General features: G+C 40.4%; 1 non-coding gene across 1 annotated transcript; it reads right to left on the bottom strand.

The window, feature by feature from the left end:
• Positions 1-6,407: 6,407 nt before the first annotated feature.
• LOC135146844 (small nucleolar RNA R71) lies at positions 6,408-6,514 on the bottom strand. The gene has a single exon (XR_010283941.1). It is a non-coding gene; the product is annotated as a small nucleolar RNA R71 (small nucleolar RNA).
• Positions 6,515-13,994: the final 7,480 nt, after the last annotated feature.

Raw genomic sequence — 13,994 nt, 5'->3', positions numbered from 1 at the left:
TTATTAATCAAGAAATATCAACGATTACAAGATTCAATAATATAACTCCCTTTCTCCCTTGTTCCTGTTATCAGCCTGCTGAAACCCCTGAACCACGAACCAAAAGCCTACCAAGACCTATACTTCCCAAGTATACTCTTCTAGCTAACTAGTTCCCTTGTTCCCTTGTTTCACAAGCTGGATACACAGCAACAAAACATTACACCTTGAACAATACAATGAATAAGTGTAATACAACCGAAACTATGAACTCTCAGTATAGATATATATACGAATATAAGCACTAGAGCTCAATAAAAGATTTAGCAATGTAAAGAGTTGTATTTCAGAAAGCTTGGTGTGTTCTCCTTTTTCTCTACCGAAAAATGAAAGCACACACAAATTTATATACATCATACCAACGGTCATAATCCAACAAATTTCCAACGATCTTGGTAACAACCTCACGTTTAAATTTGATTTGAATAATGAACGTTTGGATGACATAAGTTTACTGAGTAAAAGATAAATCACGTTTGAAATCATCTCAGTAAAGTATTTAAAATAAAACCCGTTTGAAACAAAATAGGAGTTTGTTAAAGATAAGATTCTTTTGAGATAAAATCTCCTATATGTTAGGAAAACGTTTTTGGAATGAAAAACTCTTTATAAAACCGAGCTCTAATATTTATATAAGATATATACAAATATTAGAATCCTTACAAAGTCGTTTCCTATTAAATCTCCATGAAAATAGACTTTGATCTTTATCCGATTGTTTCTCTGTTCACGCTGTAAGCATGCTGATAGCTTGTAAATCATCCTGTAAGCTTGCTGACAGCTATAATCATGCTAACATCCTGAAATACTGTTAGTCCGCATAAACAACCTTTGATAGCATGCTTACACATATCAGTTTCATGTTATTAGCTTGCTGTTAGTGTTATCATCAAAACCTTGAGAGTATCAATCTCCCCCTTTTTGATGATTACACTATATTAGGAAAAGTAATAAACTCCCCTTAAATATAGCAATCTAATATCACTAAACTTTCACAATTATCACAGAGAATCTATTTCACAGATATGTAAAATTTAACTAACACAGAAACAATTAATTAAACCAAATTGCTTAGATATTTATCCTAACCAGGATAAACCACCTGGTATCCACAAATATTATCCAACAAAACAACTTAAACAACTTAACTCAGGATAAACCACCTGAGATCACCAAATTCAAATCCAAACAAACCAACACAAAAACTTAGTCTTAGAGCTTAAAGCAAGCAAGCAAATGAAACTTAGGGCCAATAAAGTACTTAAGAAGATAAACACAAACTTAAGTAAAGTCTTATTTTCCTAATTTCCTCCCCCTTAATCATTAAAAAGGTTGAGAAAATCAAGTTCCAGCCTTGTCCTGATCATCCTTCTCCGCCGCAAATTTCTTGGCAAGCTCAGCAGCAATAAGATTTTCAGCCAGCAGCGCATTCCCAGCATCAGCATACTTGGAATCAGTTCCAGCAGCTTCCTTCAATGCATCCAAAGCTGTCCTTGGCCTTGGGCTATCTGTGGCATCATCTTCTGAAGTGAAGGTGAACTTGACATCAGACGAACCCCCAGAACTGAACATACGCTTGCGAAGCTCATAAGCAATACTCCCGGAGCTGCATTTTTCCGGAGAGTTCCCAGTTTTTCCACCAAACACAATATCCTTCCAGAATTGATACTGGTTGGACAATTCTTCCATCTATTCAGAGAGCTGCTTTTGACCATCTACCAGCTGCTTGTGATTAGAACGAATCTCTTCCATATAGTCATGAATCTCTTGAGCAGAGATTCCCAGATCAACCACATTGACAGATTGTGATGGAGGTGGAGGTGGAGGAACCTCAACCACAACCAGATTCCCATCCTTATCCAGCTTCAGACTTGATTGAGTTAAGAATTTCATATCAAGAAATTCCTTAGCAGTTACAGTGTCCTCATCAACAAATGACACTCCAAACCATTCAAACACTCTTGTCAACAACAAACCATAAGGTAAGCCACCAGAAGACTTACCCTCCACAGAATCCATCATATTTTTCAGAATCAAATCAGGTAGATCAAATTTCCTACCAGCCATTATCATCGAAACAACCACAATATCTTGCGAAGATAAATTAGACCTAGTACCAAGTCTAGGACTGACATTCTCAATAGACAGCTTAAACAAAGCTTGTGCAAGGGGAAGTAGTTGAGTAGTCGAAGGAAACGCATTCTCAGAAACATTTTCAGACCCAGTGATTAATTTCAACTGATCTTTGTGAGAGAAACCCTCAATATCCTTAGGTCCTCTTTTAGTGTGTATAGACACAGTAGATGGTGGTATTTTCAAGATCGCACCCAAAAACATAGACGACAAACAGATCTTGACATCCGAGACAAACGACACATATTGATCTGACCCAACCAGTTGAAGGTTTGCATAAAACTCACGCACTAAAGCTGGATAACAAGTTTTAGGCAGATCAACTAAGAAAGATTGAAACCCTAGATCCTCAAACAACTTGACAATGCCACAAGTAAAGAAAGTTTTGCCGGAAATAGGCTTACCCAAGATAACTTTCCGACCGGTGGGTCCGCGAACAGCAAGAACTTCCGATTTGACCTTCTTCTGACCCGATTCAACTCCAGTATCACCGCGATTGACCCCAGACAACTCATCACCGCTGTCCACAGTGACCAACTCATCATCATCCTCATCAATTAGCTTTCTCTTTTGGGAAATCGAAGAGGGCTGTGGGGTGTGGGCTTTGACGTTCGCTCTCGTCTTTTTCCTCATTGCGACACGGAGACCGATTGAGGCTATGGTGAGTACGAAGAGTTTTCGGAGAAGTAGCGATAAAACCCTAGCGTCTCGAGGAGGGTTGTATATGTAGTTGAAGAGGTGTGGAGTGAGTAGAGATTTTAAAACTCTTTTAACAATTATCAGGGGAGTAGTTTTAGGAATAAAATTAAACGAAGTAAAACTCCTAAAATAATTCATGTTAATCTTTTAGCTCCCGAACACTTTAAAACATCTAATAACCACTTATCACTTATCACACCTATATATATACTCAGTGTAACTAATTTGAATTTTAAACTTATCATAAATTACACAGATAAGCACAAAGTCACGTATCAAAATTCAACACAAAAATTCATCAGTCTAAGCACATAACGTTAATATCATTTATGTACACATATATCAATTTAACACTTAAACTGACCGGCATGCAAAATAAATAAAAATTATATAAAATGCTAGGAGTAAGCTGATAGTACCCGGACCATGTTTAAGATCCTGCTGACTGCACATCACACATACCCAATTCCCTTCTCAGCACGACATAACGTTCTTCAGGTAAAGGCTCTGTGAAGATGTCAGCTAGCTGATCTGCTGTAGCCATAAAAATTAGCTTGACAGCACCCTTTGCAACATTATCTCTCAGAAAATGATGTCTAACATCAATATGCTTTGTCCTCGAATGATTAACTGGATTTTCTGAAATGTTGATTGTACTTGTGTTGTCACAAAAGATAGGAGTTTGCTTGCACTTGATTCCAAAGTCCTTCAATTGTTGTCTCATCCATAGCATTTGAGAGCAACAGCTACCAGCTGCTAAATACTCCCCCTCAGCCGTAGATAGAGCAACTGAAGTTTGCTTCTTGCTTAACCAAGAAACTAAGCTTTGACCCAAAAATGCACAAACACCACTTGTACTTTTTCTATCAGTTTGACTACCTGCATAATCTGCATCACTATACCCAACAAGATCAAAAGCATTTGTGATAGGATAGAATAAGCCCAAAGTAATGGTTCCACTTAAATATTTAAATATTCTTTTAACAGCTTGTAAGTGAGAATCCTTTGGTTTTGCTTGAAATCTAGCACAAACACAAACACTGTACATAATATCAGGTCTAGAGGCTGTAAGATAAAGTAAACTACCAATCATACCTCTATACATTCGAACATCAACATCTTTACCTTGCTCATCTGCTGTCAGCTTGCTGACAACGCTCATAGGTGTTGATTTCGCCTTGATATTCTCATATCCAAATCTTTTGAGTAGATTCTTGATATACTTGGATTGATGCACATAAATTCCTTCTGGAGTTTGCTTAATTTGGAGTCCCAAGAAATAATTGAGCTCTCCCATCATGCTCATGTCAAACTCACTATGCATGCACTTTGAAAACCACTTACACAAAGAATCATTAGTAGATCCAAATATAATATCATTTATACACACTTATAGGCCTTCATTTCCACTTAAATTGGTTGGTTGTACTTAAGTGTTTTGTGTCTTTTGATGTGTTTTTATTGTTTTTCTGTGCAGGTCACGAGTTGAGGTGATGAAGTGATATTCTATCATCTTAGGTTGTTTTTGGTGCATTATTTGCAAGAATAGAGAATTGTGGATTCATCACGACTTGGGATTTTGTGGGTACATCTTCTACAAACCCTCACGAGAACACACTCGTCCACTAGAGCTATCTAGGGGTTTAAAGGGCTTGTTGCATGTGCTAAATGCAACCGTGATCACCTACGGAAGTGGTACTAGAGCGAGGAAGGGCATGCACGCGAGAACGAGCTGAAAAACGGAGAAACAGGCTGCCAGTCCCAGACAGTAGCGCGCCCGCGCTAGTTGTTAGCGCGCCCACGCTATCCACTGGGACCACTAGCGCGCCTGCGCTAGTTTAGCGCGGCCACGCCCAGCAGAAGTGTCCCGGGCCGAATTTTGAAGCTTTTCTGATGGATTTTAGCAGCGGTCGAGGCCCGGTTGACTTTGTCAATGCACTTTATTTTCTCATGTGTAAAACCCTAGCCTCGTAGTAGTTTTATGTATCGTAGAATATCGGATTATAGATTATTCAGATTTTCTCTTGTAATCAAGCACATTATCAGTTTTGTATTGGATCGTTCTTAGCGAGGAAGTGACAGTTTCGAGCGAGATCGTGAACATCAAATCTGTAACGTTGTGTTCTTTATTATTAATTCAAGTACTTTTATTCCGTTTAATTCTCGTAGTTTATTTATCATGTTTTCACTAGAACCCATGATGTCGATTAGTTCGATTATGAACTAACCGCCTTCATGGGATTCTAATGGACTTATCGATGTAGTCTAGTTAAGAATATTAATCACTTGATTTTGTGACGTACGTTGATTTCTTTGCATGAGCCGTGCTTATTCTTCTTAGGAACGTAGCTAACTTCTAAGTTGTTTGTTAATTCCTTCTGAAGCGAGAGTGGATGATTGAATTTAGAACTATGCCATGTAAACATAGGATTATGTGAATGAAACATAATTTGTGGTAGACTTGAACTATTTTTATCACCCTGTGTAATCACGATAGACGACTTGTTATTAAAGCTCTCTGCTTACACTACCGCTATAGAGATATAGGGTCTGAGCTTTGTTGGTGTCCATGAGAATTCTATCTTAATTGTGGATTTTGATTGGTATGATATGTGTGCAACGAGAGTTGGCATGTATTACTTTCGTGTTGTCTGATTAGGATCAACAGTCGCATGTTAATCAGTAATTTCAATTCTAGACGAATTCGATAATGAAGTTAGAATCCCATGAGTTTTCCTATTCTGATTTTGATTAGTAAATTAGTTATTAGTATAAAAGAACCCATCCTTGTTAATTGTCTTGGCAGTGAAAATTGATCATACATTGTTGCATAGGTGCGTATTCTTAATTCACCAGTCTCTGTGGGAACGAACAAATATATTACTTATGATCACGTGCGCTTGCGTGTAGATTTTTGCGAACAAGTTTTTGGCGCCGCTGCCGGGGACTCGGTGTTAATTAATTAGTTTATGTACTTGTCATCAGTGTGCATTAAAATTCACTGACTAGGATTCTATTCTCTTCTCACTTTTCTTCTTTTCTTTATTTCAGGTACTTGGGTTGCGTTTATGCTAACACGTTCTCAAACCCGTAAGAAAGCAATTGATTCATCTTCTTCTTCTTCTTCTGATTCTGAAACAATGACGGAACCTGAAGCACAACCAGACAGTAAGGCATTGAAGGATTTCTCTATGCCAAAGATCGATGATATCCAGTCAAGCATTGTCAGGCCTGCAATCGCAGCCAAAGCCTTTGAAATCAAACCAGGAACTATTCAAATGGTCCAGAACTCGGTACAGTATGGGGGTTCTCCTACTGAAGACCCTAATATGCATATACGTAATTTTATAGAGATCTGTGACACTTTCAAATTTAATGAAGTCTCTGATGATGCTGTGAAGCTAAGGCTTTTCCCATTTTCACTGAGAGATAAGGCTAAGGGATGGTTGCATTCTCTACCATCTGGTTCTATTACTACATGGGAAGATCTAGCTCAGAAATTTCTCACTAAATTCTTCCCCATGGCAAAGACTGCTGCACTACGAAATGCTCTATCTCAATTCTCTCAACAATCAGGAGAAACATTCTGTGAAGCCTGGGAGCGATATAAGGAGATGCTAAGGAAGTGTCCCCATCATGGCATGCCGGATTGGATGCAAATAAACTGTTTCTATAATGGTCTTGGACCTCAATCCAGACCTATGCTTGATGCTGCTTCTGGAGGTGCGCTATGGGCTAAAAGTTATGAAGAAGCTTATGATCTTATTGAAATGATGGCTGCTAATGAATATCAAAACCCTACTCAAAGACTTACTCAAGGGAAGGTAGCCGGAGTTCTTGAGCTTGACACGTCTACAGCTATTGCTGCTCAACTTAAGGCTCTCACGATGAAAGTCGATTCTCTGGCTCACCAAGGAATTCAACAACCGATCTCAATTTGCGAGTTATGTGCTGGTACTCACTCTACTGATCAGTGTGCCATTTCTAGTAAATCAGCACAATTTGTGAGCAACTTTCAGAGAGGTCAACAGCCTGCTCCAGCTACTTATCATCCTAACAACCGAAATCATCCGAATTTAAGCTGGAGTAATAATCAGGGTTATAATCAGCCTCAACAAGGATTTCAATAGGGACCTAAACAATATAGTCAGGCTGGAACTTCACAACAGTATGCACCTAAACAACCATATCACCCTCCGGGATTTCAGAATCATGGACAATCAGCTAACGAAAGGTCTGACATGGAAGAACTAAGACTCATGTACAAGAGTCAGGCAGTAACTTTAAAAGCTTTGGAGACACAAGTCGGTCAGTTAGCTAATGCTTTATTAAGCAGACCACAGGGGAATCTCCCTAGTGATACAGAGGTACCAGGTAAAAGGGAACCTAAAGAGCAAGTCCAATCCATTACGCTGAGATCTGGAAAAACTACAACAGGGCCAACCTCAACATTGGTACAAGATCAGGATGATGAACCGCAAGAAATTCCAGCAGAACTCCCTTCGAATACAATGGGCATAAGACCTAATGTTGAATTGGATAGGGCTATCCCTGCAGCTGCTCCAGTGTCAAAGCCATTATATCCACCACCTCCGTTTCCTAGGAGGTTAAAAAAACAGCAGCTGGATAAGCAATTTGGTAAATTCCTTGAAGTTTTCAAAAAGCTTCACATCAACATTCCTTTTGCTGAAGCACTCGAGCAAATGCCTAGCTATGCCAAGTTCATGAAGGGTATTCTTTCAAAAAAGCTAAAGCTCGAAGAGTTAGAGACAGTAGCTTTAACGGAGGAATGTAGTGCTGTGCTTCAACAAAAATTACCACCTAAGCTGAAAGACCCGGGAAGCTTTACTATCCCTTGCACTATTGGGAAGTTCTCTTTTGATAAATGTCTGTGCGACTTGGGAGCTAGCATCAATCTGATGCCTCTATCTATCTTCACACAACTTGGCCTGCCAGAGCTCAAGCCAACAAACATGTCTTTACAGCTGGCTGATCGTTCGATCACATATCCGAGGGGTATTATTGAAGATGTGCTGGTCAAGGTTGATAAATTAATATTTCCAGCCGACTTCGTGATTCTTGATTTTGAAGAAGACAAAAGAATTCATATCATCTTGGGTAGACCCTTTTTAGCCACCGGGCAAACATTGATCGATGTCCAAAAAGGGGAACTTACAATGAGAATACAAGATCAGACGGTCACGTTCAACGTATTCAATGCAATGAAATTACCAACTGATGAGGAATCTTGTTTCAGTATGGATGTACTTGATACTACGGCAGAAGCCAACAGCCAGCGGGTTTTACAGAATGATGTATTGGAAGCAATCCTTACAAATGATGAGGAATTGGACAGTGAAGAAGAATTGGAAGAACTCCATCATCTTAACTCATCACCTTGGCGAAGGAATTTTGAACCACCTGTCGAATCTCTTGGCCTGGAGGAACAAAAGGAAGATCATAAACCACTACAACCATCAGTGATCGAAGCACCTAAACTGGAACTTAAACCGCTACCGGATCATTTGAGGTATGCTTTTCTTGGTGAAGGTTCTACTCTTCCTGTTATTATTGCAGCTAACTTGTCAGGTGAGGAAGAGGAAAAACTTTTGAGGGTGCTAAGGGAATTCAAAACAGCAATTGGTTGGACTATAGCTGATATAAAGGGAATCAGTCCATCCTTTTGTCAACACAAAATTCTTATTGAAGAAGGAAGCAAACCTTCAGTGGAACAACAGAGAAGGTTAAATCCTATCATGAAAGAAGTTGTAAAGAAAGAGATTCTTAAATGGCTCGATGCAGGTATCGTATATCCAATTTCAGATAGCTCATGGGTGAGTCCAGTACAATGTGTGCCTAAGAAAGGAGGCATGACAGTAGTAGCCAACGAAAAAGGGGAACTCATCTCAACTAGAACTGTCACTGGTTGGAGGATTTGCATGGACTACAGAAAACTGAATAAAGCTACAAGGAAGGATCACTTCCCTCTGCCTTTTATTGATCAGATGCTTGACAGGTTAGCTGGTCACGAATTCTACTGCCTGTTGGATGGGTATTCTGGCTATAATCAAATTGCTATTTCTCCGGAGGATCAAGAAAAGACAACCTTTACATGCCCTTATGGTACATTTGCATTCCGAAGAGTACCTTTTGGCTTATGCGGGGCACCAGCCACTTTTCAAAGGTGCATGATGGCAATATTCTCAGAGATGATTGGCATTAATGTGGAGGTATTCATGGACGATTTTTCTGTATTCGGAACATCTTATGACGAATGCCTCACAAATCTGAGAATGGTTCTTAAGCGATGTGTGGAAACTAATCTAATTCTCAATTGGGAAAAATGCCATTTCATGGTGCAAGAAGGAATCATATTGGGACATAAAGTATCTGCCAAGGGACTGGAAGTTGATAAAGCGAAGGTGGAAACAATTAAAAATCTTCCTCCACCACTCTCGGTTAAAGGCATCCGAAGCTTCCTTGGTCATGCAGGTTTCTATCGGAGGTTCATCAAAGACTTCTCAAAAATTTCCAAACCTCTTTGCAATCTGTTAGAGAAAGACATTCCATTCAAATTTGATGATGAGTGCTTGGAAGCATTTGAATTTTTGAAAAAGAAGTTGACATCAGCACCTATCATCACTGCACCTGATTGGAGTAAACCATTCGAATTGATGTGTGATGCCAGTGATTATGCTGTAGGAGCTGTACTGGGCCAGCGTACAAGTAATGTGTTTCATGTTATTTACTACGCCAGCAAAACTTTAAATGATGCACGGTTGAATTACACCACTACAGAAAAAGAACTTCTAGCTATTGTCTTTAGCTTTGAGAAGTTCAGGTCTTATCTTCTTGGAACAAAAGTAGTGGTATACACTGACCATGCAGCCATTCGGTATCTCATCTCAAAGAAGGATTCTAAACCAAGACTAATTCGTTGGGTTCTATTACTCCAAGAATTTGATGTGGAAATTAAAGATAGGAAAGGCACGGAAAATCAGGTAGCGGATCATTTATCCCGACTAGAAGATCATAGCAAACAAACTACCGACAGTATTCTAATTAATGAATTCTTCCCAGATGAACAGTTGTTTGGGGCTGAGGCCGAAGAGCCATGGTTTGCTGACATTGTAAATTATCTGGTGAGTAAGATCATTCCTCCAGAATTCTCTTATGCTCAACGCAAGAAATTCCTTCACGATGTGAAATGGTATATTTGGGATGAACCCTTTTTGTTTAAACAAGGAGTCGATCAAATTCTCAGACGGTGTATCCCTAATAATGAAGTTGAGGGAGTTTTGCGCGAGTGCCATTCCACTGGTTATGGAGGCCATTATAGCGGAGAGAAGACAGCAAAGAGGGTACTTCAAGCAGGTTTTTACTGGCCAACTCTGTTTAAGGATGCTCATCAGTTTGTGTTGGGTTGCGATCGATGTCAACGTACAGGTAATATTTCTAGGAGGAATGAAATGCCTCTTAAAATGCTTTTGGAAGTCGAAATATTTGATGTTTGGGGTATTGACTTTATGGGACCTTTCGTTTCGTCTTGCAACAACCAGTATATTCTATTAGCAGTTGATTATGTGTCTAAATGGGTGGAGGTGAAAGCCTTACCTACAAATGATGCTAAGGTGGTCTTGCAATTTCTTCAAAAACAAATCTTTACCCGTTTCGGAGTCCCTAGAGTCATTATCAGTGATGAAGGCTCTCATTTTTGCAATCGGAAATTCACAGCCTTGATGACGAGATATAATATCAATCACCGGGTTGCTACTGCTTATCATCCTCAAACGAATGGTCAAGCTGAAGTGTCTAACAGAGAGATCAAACGCATATTAGAGAAGGTGGTTAACCCTTCTAGGAAAGACTGGTCCTTGCGATTAGACGAGGCTGCTTGGGCTTATCGAACAGCTTACAAAACACCATTGGGTACTTCTCCATTTCAGTTAGTGTTTGGGAAAGCTTGTCACTTACCAGTAGAATTGGAACATAAAGCTTATTGGGCACTAAAGAAGTTGAATTTCGACTTACAATTAGCCGGAGAGAAACGCATGATGCAACTCAATGAGTTGGAAGAGTTCCGCCTCCGTGCTTATGAAAATAACAAACTCTACAAAGAGAAGGTGAAAAGATTGCATGATCAGCGGTTGATACAAAAATCTTTTGTAGTAGGACAACTGGTTCTATTGTATAACTCTCGGTTGAAGCTGTTTCCAGGGAAACTCAAGTCTCGATGGTCGGGGCCGTTTACAGTCAAGACGGTATTCTCCCACGGTGCGGTAGAAATCTATGCCAAAGCACCGGATGAATCATTTAAGGTTAATGGTCAACGGTTGAAGCCTTACTTTGGCGGAAATGTGAATCGTGAGGTACAAACCACGATTCTTCAATCGAAATCGGATTAATTCTGGACTTCACGTCGAGCTAACGACGTTAAACAAGCGCTTCGTGGCAGGCAACCCACGCATTGGAACCATGTTGTACCGTTGTAACCCCCCAAAACGCAAAAAACGAGAAATTTCGGCCCTGGGTGACAGTCACTAGCGCGCCCGCGCTAGTGTCTAGCGCGCCCGCGCTAAGTTGTTCAGCGCGCCCGCGCTGCAACTAGCGCGCCCGCGCTACTGTCTGCGAAGAAGTCGATTTTTCTCACCAAAAATATTTTCTTTTCATTTTTAAAAGCCCACAATCCTAATTTTGCATGCCTAGCCCGAAATATATCCTCCATAACCCTAACTCAGCTCTCAAAATCCTATATAAACACAAAACCCATCTCCAATTCATATTCTAATTCCATAAACCCTACTTATATACATACACACCCATACACACAACCACCATCAAATCTCTCAAACCCACTACACACAAATCTCTTACAACTCTAAATCTCTATCAATGGCACCCAAAAGAGCCCGAAGATCACAAGGACCAAGCACCCAAGCCCCTACATCTAGCGATTCTTCCTCGATGGGTGAGGTTGAGTTCACCTCCGATGGTGCACGAAACGAGTTTCAACGGCTTATGAATAAGTCGATAGTCAAGGAGAGGGGATTCTTACCCACGGCGGAAGATGGTGATCTTTTGAAGATGATTCAAGAGAGGGGATGGGAGTCTTTTTGCGAGGCTCCGGAAGCGGTTCCCTTGGCTATTATTCGCGAGTTCTATGCTAATGCCAAGGAGAATCGCGATGGTTTCACGGTGGTGCGAGGAATCCGTGTGGATTATAGTGCGGAGGCGATCCGTAGAGTAATTGGGGGGCGTGCCAAGCGCCGTAATGAAGAAGATTGGGTTGTTGAGAGGATTGGGCGTGCCAAACGCCGGTTTGATGATGATCCGGTTGATCTTGAGCGGTTGGTGTATGATATGTGTGTGCCGGATACGACTTGGAAGATGACGGCACCTCCTTTGCCGGCACATGTTTCGTTTCCAGCAGCCGCGTTGAACCGGTATGCGAAGGCGTGGAACGCCTTCATCTGTGCTAACATCATGCCATCTTCACATGGGCATGAGGTGATAGTGGATAGAGCTATTCTGCTCTTTGGGATTGTCTCGGGCAAGTATATTGATCTGGGACACGTTATTCATCAGGGGATTCTGAGGTTCTTACAGGGAGGAACCACTGGTGCCATTCCGTATGGCACAATTGTTACGAAGCTCTGTCGATCAAGCGGTGTTCGTTGGCCAGCCAACGAGCAATTACAGTTGCCAGCAGCACCTATTGATCATTCGGCGATCAGCCGGATGACGGAGTGGGAAGGAGGAGTTCCCCACCCTCGAGGCCTCGGGTACATATATGATGAGATGCCAGGGGGACGCCCAGAATTTATTAGGAGGGAGCGTCCTAGAGCTTCTGGAGCTGGTACTTCACAGACAGAGAGGAGCTCCGAGCCTATGGGAGATGTTCATTATCGCCGCCTAGCGAGACGGATGGACACTATGCATGACATCCACCAGAGGTTTGCGTTTGACTTGACACAGGCTCTTGGTAGTACTTTTCAGGCACAGGGGGTCACAGTTCAGTGGCCAGTATTCGGAGCAGGGATGCAGTATCCTCCACCTGATTCACCTCCAGCAGAGGAGGGGGAGGACTCGGACTCCGAGTAGGTATGTGGGTGCTCTAGCCTTTTTATCACTTTCAATGGGGACATTGAAAATTTTAAGTTTGGGGGTGGTAATCTAAGGAAGAGCATATTATTATAATGTAGTTTATTATTGCATGTGTTAGTTAGTTCATGTAGTTTAGTTTATTATTGCATGTGTTAGTTAGTTCATGTAGTTTAGTTTATTATTGCATGTGTTAGTTAGTTCATGTAGTTCACGTTTATTTTATTTTGCTTTGATTATTTCTCACGTTTTTTTTTTTTATTTTGCACACGTTTTCTTTCTATTTTTCTCATCTATATTTATTTTACATGTTTAGTGGTAATTGTCGTAGTTAGTATCACGAGCATTTGCATGAATTATGAAGTTAAGCCAAGTTAATTGCCTATGATGAGTTATGTGCGTAGTTCTTGATTAGTAGTTTCAATTGCAATGCTAGGTTAGTACTTGGAAATTGCTTGTGTTGGAAATTGTAATTCACATATGTTCTTGAGATAGGATTTAGACGAAATTCCATGAATTCTAGGATTGAATTGAGCATCCTTCAGCTTAGGTCTGTAAATCTTAAGTTTGGGGGAACTGAGGAGTAGATATACCTTTCTAAAAAAAAGAAAAAAAAAAGAAAAAAAAGAAATAGTAGTAAATAAATTCACAAAAAGAATAAGTGGTAGAATTAACTAGGTTGAGCTCATTAGTACTCGAGTAATTAAGTCTGAGGGGACTTTGTGCCTAACAACCTAAGGCCCTTCGTGGTTTGGGATTGTTGACCCAACGCTCGCTACATGGGTACTAGTGCATAAATCTTTAGGGATCTCAACCATTGCACAGTTAAATAAACCACTAGAATAGAGTGAATAATTGGTGTGTGAAGTCTTGTGGTGTTCGTAACGCATTTACACTGCGAAGCGCTCTGACCTTAGACCGAGCAATTAATCACCAATAAAAAAAAAGAAAAAAATAGTGAATAAAATAGAAGGGTGTGGACATTCTTTGGGACCTTGGCTTTTAGTTGGACTTGAGTGACG

The sequence above is a fragment of the Daucus carota genome, chromosome 5 (assembly GCF_001625215.2).
Source record: "Daucus carota subsp. sativus chromosome 5, DH1 v3.0, whole genome shotgun sequence".
NCBI classification, from domain to species: domain Eukaryota; kingdom Viridiplantae; phylum Streptophyta; class Magnoliopsida; order Apiales; family Apiaceae; genus Daucus; species Daucus carota.
This window is presented reverse-complemented; position numbering and strand designations above follow the sequence as displayed.